This window comes from Chiloscyllium punctatum, chromosome 31 (assembly GCF_047496795.1).
Source record: "Chiloscyllium punctatum isolate Juve2018m chromosome 31, sChiPun1.3, whole genome shotgun sequence".
In the NCBI taxonomy this organism is placed as follows: domain Eukaryota; kingdom Metazoa; phylum Chordata; class Chondrichthyes; order Orectolobiformes; family Hemiscylliidae; genus Chiloscyllium; species Chiloscyllium punctatum.
In genome coordinates this window covers 39,341,055-39,347,269 of record NC_092769.1, presented here as the reverse complement: position 1 = coordinate 39,347,269, position 6,215 = coordinate 39,341,055, and the positions used below count along the sequence as shown (strand labels likewise).

General features: G+C 44.8%; 1 non-coding gene across 1 annotated transcript; it reads left to right on the top strand.

Moving 5' to 3' along the window:
* Positions 1-4,216: 4,216 nt before the first annotated feature.
* trnah-gug (transfer RNA histidin (anticodon GUG)) lies at positions 4,217-4,288 on the top strand. Its single transcript has one exon. It is a non-coding gene; the product is annotated as a tRNA-His (tRNA).
* The last annotated feature ends 1,927 nt before the right edge of the window (positions 4,289-6,215 follow it).

Here is a 6,215-nt window from a genome sequence, read left to right as displayed (position 1 = left end):
GAAATAAGTACACTAGCAGAGGAAATGTTCGGAAGAACAGCAAATGTACAATATCAGTACTCAGCGAACAGTGACAGACATGTGGGAACTGAGAATGAGCTGAATCTATCAGCTGGATGTCCTCAGAGGCTGTGGAGATCCCTTGAATGAGAATGTTGTAAACTGAGATTGATCGATTTCGACAAAACATCCAAGACTCGAGGGGCCATACAGGGTATTGTTGAAATGTTTGCTTCAATAGCATTTTAGCTTAACATCGGCACAGCCGCCCAGATCCAACCGGAAATGGGGATGGGAATGTGTGCGCGGAGTTACTCTCTGGTTCCAGTGATGCAATAGGTGAGCGTGCTGTACTTCTACGATGGTATAGAGGCGCAAGAAATTCCTTGGTTGAGTGTGCTCCTGCTCAAGGGAACGGTTGTTCCCGTTTATAGTCTCATAGCGATTTCCAGTGCATCTTGCTAAGACAGCTGAGTGGCACAAGTGGAGCGTGTTCAGCCCTGAACTTTGCAGTGGTGGGTTTAAAAGATGATTTTTCTATTTGGATCTGTGTTTCCAACACTGGTGGTGGCAGCTACATTTGCTTGCATTAGCTCAGTATCAGTTTCTTCCACACAGTCAAGATTTCAACCTGGAGAAGGTGGTGTTGGGGTAATATTTTAAACTCGTCATCCTTGGGGGTTGGAACACGGAAAGGGTGATGTTTAAGTTCGACGAATAAAACCTGAAATGCAAGCCTGACCTCAGGAACAGAGATCATGACTTTAATTTGCTGCAATCTCATTCATCCATGTCCCTTATGCAGGGGATTCTACCATCTTCACCCAGTCCTGCCTACGAGAGACTCCAGGACCAGAAAAAAAAACATTAGCTGACCCTTAATCCAAGAATCCCCACTGTGAGGGAAGCAGACTTGTCGGCCCTTCCAGTCCACACATTCATCCGAAGCGCATCACACCAGACCCCACGGTACTCCCTGTCCCATAAGCCTGCATTTTCCATTGTTGATCCCTGTAACTGGCACATCTTAAGTCAGAGGGAGAAATAAAAACACAAACACACAGAGAATGTGCAGACTGCCCACAGACAGACACCCGAGGCTGGGATCGCACCCGGGTTTGTTGTGCAGCCAGACAGCAACGAACGAGGGGCGAAGAATAAATGTTGTCCTGACCAGTGATACTCACACCCTGTGGGTTAATGAGAAACAATGAAAACACCTTAACAACATGGAAAACGGGATTTGTATCTGTGTGGACACAATTTGAAAGGATCGTTCACCCTGGGTAGAAAAAAAAAGACGATGATACCACAGAAAAAGCAGGGCAATGTGGGAACTTCTGGAAGGGATTCAATTAACCACAGAAATGGAAACTCATTTAATCAGTAACACTGGGGAGAGACCGTTCACCACTCCCATGTGTGGGAAGGGATCACTGAGCAAAACAAACTCCGAGACGCCAGCAGGACTACATATCCTATCAGTTGTTCGATTATGCTATCAATGCTGCTGTTAATCCCAAACAGCTATTTGCTCCATAGCGTCAATCATAGAGTCATACAGCATGAAAACAGGCCCGTCAGTCCAAACAATCCATGCTGTACATACTGCCAAACTAACCTTGTCACATCTGCCTCCTCCTGTACCCGTTAAGTGGTTATAATGCCCTTGTAGTTTTATTACTGTGTTGTTAATCCAAAAAAACAGGTAATATTTTGGGCACAAAGAATTCAAGTCCTGGCATGACAGATGGTGGAGTTTGAATTCAATACGCACCTGGAATTGAAGAGTCTCTTGATGACCTGAATCAGTTGTGTGGAAAATCCCATCTGATTCACTCATGCCAGTTCGGGAAGCAAACTGCCATATTCATCTGCTCTGTCTCACAGGAGACTCCAGATGGATAATACCGTGGTTGACTCTTAAGTGTCCTCTGGGAAATAACTGACGTACTCGGCATGAATACATTTATTTTAAAAATCCCACTTTCCCATTCATGTTTGGAATCAATTGCCCATTAAATGTTGCAAACGTACGCTCATCCATTACTTCCTCAGCAAGTTAATTACACACGTTAAACACCTTCCCTATAAAAATGCCGCACGTCTTTTTTTTTAAAATCTCTTTTCATCTTAAACATATGCCCTCTCGTCTTGAAATCCCCCTCCTGGGAAAAGGCAGCTATCATTAACTCTAAACTTGTCTCTCAATAATTCATAAACTTCTGTCAGGTCGCCGTTCAAACCCCTAACCGAGAGTGAAAACAGTCTCAACTAGGAGAAAGTGAGAACTGCAGATGAGAGATCAGAGTCGAGAGTGTTGTGCTGGGAAAGCACAGCAGATCAGGCAGCATTTGAGGAGCAGGAGAATCGACGTTTCGGGAAAGAGCCTGATGAACGACACTTGCGCGAAAAAAAAATATTCTCCTGCTCCTCGGATGCTGCCTTACCTGATGTGGTTTTCCAGCACCCCAATCTCGAATCTGAAAATAGTCTCAGCCTATCAAGCCTTTCATTATAACTCAAAACGTCCACTAGCAACAAGCGTGCACACCTTTTGTGGACCTATTCAAGCTGAATAATATCATTCCCACAACTGGGCGACCAGAACTGGACATAAAATTCCAGAAGACGCCTCAACAATGTCCTGCAAAACTTCAACATAACGTCCCAACTACTATACACAAAGGACTGAGCAATGAAGGGACGTATGTTAAATGCCTTTGAACCATCTTGTCTGTTGGTAATGCAAATTACAAGGAATTATGTACCTGCACTCCGAGCTTCCCTGTTCTCCAACATCCGCAAAGCCATACTCTTTTTGTTGTACCAAAATGCAATACCTTCCATTTATCCAGATTGAACTCCATGTTACATTTTTCAGTCCAACGACTCATTGGATTAAGATCCTTTTGAAATTTAGATCATCTTCCTCACTGTCTACAATTCTGGTGTCACCTGCAAACCTATGAAGCATTTCTGCAGTGAGTTCCACTGTTTTCTCATATAGATCAATGTTTCATATTTACTTGTAGTTGCCGTGATTTAGCAGTGTGCAGATCATAGAACAGTTAGTCATGCAATTAACCATGAGAAAGAAAGCTGCAGACTACAGGGAGATATAAAACAATTGGAAATAAAAATGGTGAAAGCAATTCATTCCACGGAAGTGGGTGATAATGAAGCAAATTTAAACTTCAAACCAGCTGCTCACGCTCCAGTTGTGGCACTCAGCTGTCTCAGCAAGATGCACTGTAGATCGCTGTTATTATAAACGGGAACAGATTTTCCCTTCTGCCCCGCTTTTGACCAGGAGCACTCCCAATCTTGGAATTGCTTGCGCCTCTAAACCATCATAGAAATACCTTGCATTCTCCGGTTGCCTCTCTTGAGCCATCGAGTATCTCTGCGACCTCATTCCCATCTTGATTTCAAGTTGGTTATTCGCGACTGCGCCACTCAGTTCCTCTGATTCTGGGGCAGGGAACTGGGACAATGTGGCAGCAGTGGTTACTGCCTTGTGTGGGGAAACTCGAGAAGTCACCGATGTTAAACTGCATTGCTATTGAAGCATACATTTCAACAAAAGCTTGGTAAAAACAATGACTGCAGATGCTGGAAATTAGATTCTGGATTAGTGGTGCTGGAAGAGCACAGCAGTTCAGGCAGCATCCGAGGAGCAGTAAAATCGACGTTTCGGGCAAAAGCTCGTCATCAAGAATTCAGGCAGAGAGCCTGAAGGGTGGAGAGATCAGTGAGAGGAGGGAGGGGGTGGGGAGAAAGTAGCATAGAGTACAATAGTTAAGTGGGGGAGGGGATGAAGGTGATAGGTCGGGGGGAAGGGTGGAATGGATAGGTGGAATAGATGATAGGCAGGTAGGACAAGTCAGGACAAGTCATGGGGACAGTGCTGAGCTGGAAGTTTGGAAATGGGGTGAGGTGGGGGAAGGGGAAATGAGGAAACTGTTGAAGTCCACATTGATGTCCCCGGAGTCTTTGATGTTTTGGAGAAATCTATTTATCTCAGCCTTCAACACATTAATGATGGAATCACCACAGCCACTGGGTGAACCGATATTAAACGGTCAGCCCATTCTGAGTTCCCACATATCTGCCACTGTTCGCTAAGCACTGATATTGTGGATTTGGTGCTCTGCCTAACATTTCTTATGATATTGTACTTATTGCGTGAGCTCTGTGTGTTCGTCTGTGGGTTGCCGTGATCGTATAGTGGTTAGTACTCTGCGTTGTGGCCGCAGCAACCTCGGTTCGAATCCGAGTCACGGCAGTAACAGCTCTGTGTGTCCCAGTCTTTTGTGAAACACAAAGGAATCAGTTGTTTTAAAGTTTTGATTTTCTCCAAGGTGATTGTTTTTTTTCCTTCAAGCTCTGCTCGCTCACATCTCTGTGTTTCATATGTCAGAATTCAAATCCACCCGTTCTCAGAGATTTCTTCCCTCCTACGATCACGAACCGAACTTTCCATCCCATACCCATTTCATTAATTTGGAGATGCTGGTGTTGGACTGTGGAGTACAAAGTTAAAAATGACCCAAAACCAGGTTATGGTCTTACAGGTTTAATGGAAGCACTAGCTTTCGGAGCGCAGCTCTTTCATCATGTGTTTGAGGAGTCATTTCCTATTTCATTAAGGCACTGCAGAATCTAATACAGACTCTCACGTTGATACCGATCAGTCTGTATGGCTGCAGTCACTGTTGCTGGGTGAACGTGCTCCAACCCCACCATCGGGACCTGCAGACCATTTGATCCATTTGGTTACCACTGTTGTGAGTTCAATGCTCATGTAGCAGCTTTTACTGATGTGGACCAGATATTATTGCGGGGGGTCAAGCTCAGAAAATTGGCACAAAACAGTATCGGGGAAAAGCGACTTAATTGGATAAGATCAGTTTCACTGCTTTTCTGCAATGGCCAAGCGCTATTACCACTGAACACTGAACTATTAATTCAGACACCTGGGACCTGGGTTTGACTCCGACCATGCTCGGTGGTAGAATTGGGATTCAATAAATATCCGGAATTACGAATCTTATAACTCCTATATATCCATGTTCAATTGTTGAGAAAAAACAAATCCATCTGACGCCATTTAAGGAATGAAACTGTCATTCTTACCTGCTCGGGCCTCCATGTCACTCCACACTCACTACAATATGGTTGAGTCTCAACTGCCCGCTGTGCAATTAGGGATAGCAATCAATACTGCCGAGACAGCGACGCCCTCATACTGTAACAGAACAGGAAAAAATAGTTCATTCGGCCCTAGCTAGATTACTGTGTGCAGTTCTGCAATTCAGAGTACTGCATGGATGTGATCGCACTGGGAACGTTGCAGTAGAGATTCACTGGGATATTGTCTGGGCTGAAAAGTTTCAGTTGTGAGGAGAGATTGGACAGACTGGGGTTGTTTGTCGCCGAGCGGAGGAGATTGGAGAAGACATGACTGAGATGTACTAAATGCTGAGGGATATGGATGGGATAGACTGAAAGAAGCCTTTGTTATTGATGGAGGGATGGAACACTGGGGCCAAGAGATTTCGGGAAAAGGCAGAAAGGTTAGAGTAGATTTGCGGAAAGGGTCAGAGAGGCGGAAATCATTCTCACCTTAAAAAAAATTGAGATGTTAATTTGCGATGCCAAAACATGTAAGATTATAGGCTAAACGATGGAACTTGATTCAGGTCGTTAAGCAGTTGTGTTTGACAAGTGCGGCCACAACAGGCTGAACGGTCTCCTTCGATGTTGTTGTCCTCCACAGTATCGTGGTTAGTGTCCCGCCTGTCACAGGGTTCAATCCCCCGCTGGGGGCATCGTAAATGTTTTAAACCTGTCGCTCTGTTCCCCAGTGAAGGTTATTAATGGCTGGCCTTCCATTCTCGATGGGACATGTCACAGGAAGGACTGTGCTGTCTGAATCAGAGTGGGGAAGGACTGCAGCTCCCGGTGAGACAGTGTCAGTGAAAGTGCAAACACGTAACTTCAGCACATTGTGTTTGTTTTGCAATGAAAACCATTATATAGAGTCGTTCCTGACTGATATGTTTATTTAAAGCAGGAATCTGAGGAAGAAAACAGAATAAACTCATTCAGATCTGAGCGCAGAGACATTTCCAGCAGAACTACTGAGGTTGTACAGCGGAGAACCGCTTTTGGATGCATTGAATTCGGGTTGGTGGGCGCAGCTTGCTTTC